The sequence below is a fragment of the Plecotus auritus genome (assembly GCF_963455305.1).
Source record: "Plecotus auritus genome assembly, chromosome: 13".
NCBI classification, from domain to species: Eukaryota; Metazoa; Chordata; class Mammalia; order Chiroptera; family Vespertilionidae; genus Plecotus; species Plecotus auritus.
The window spans coordinates 32,101,078-32,101,938 of NC_137779.1; positions in this window are offsets into that span (position 1 = coordinate 32,101,078).

The following is an 861-nucleotide window of genomic DNA, read 5'->3' on the forward strand; positions in this document are numbered from 1 at the left end:
CGTGTCGCGCAGCCATCGTCGTTTGCAGGTGAGCATCAGGCAGTCGCTTCCAAAGCAGAAGCAGAAAGGGAACATTTTGGCAAAGGGCAGTTTGTAGATTTTCCAAGGAAGTGTCCGCCTAGAGGTGTTACTGATATGCAAGCGCCGTGGTTCCCTAGGGCAACAGGGAAGGGGAGCGGCCGATGGGCCATCGTCAGGAAAGCAGGGCGGAGGTTTGCAAAGGCCCGAAGGCAGGTATGCAAACGGGGCCGGGGATGTTGAAAAGGGAGGCGGTCAACGGTGGCGTCCGTGTGGCAGTTGTGGATGTTTGCACGATAAGAGGCAGTTTGAACCGGGGAGGAAGGGCGAGGCTCTGCGTGTGCATCTAGAGGTGTGTGGCATCTCGTTCCTCGTTTGTGTCCCCGGAGGTGTCTGGGCACATTCGATCAGCATCACTCGGTCGTGTTGTCGGGCCGGACGGAGCCCGCACGGTGCCGTGAGGCGTGTGGGCGGCAGGACACCCGTGCGGGTGTCCCGCGTTCCCCTGAGCGAGGAGTCCAGGGACCCGCAGGAGGAGACGAACAAGGTAGGAGTGTTGCGTGTTGAGGTTTTTCAGGAAGCCGAAGGTCGAGTGTTGTGGTGCGAGGACAGGGCTGCGGTTTGTGGTTGTCAGGTGCCGTGAACGGCATCCTCCTGTCCACGCGACGGTGAGGTCACCTCCTCGGCCTCCGTCGGTCTTGGAGCACAGACGGAGAAGGGCAAGTGTAGTTGTGCAGCTGATATGTTAGTGATTTTGCAGCCGATACCGGGTAGGTATGAGTGAGGAGGAGTGCGGGCAAGAGCGTGAAGCTGGCCGCCAGCTGCAGGGGACGTGTGGCGTTT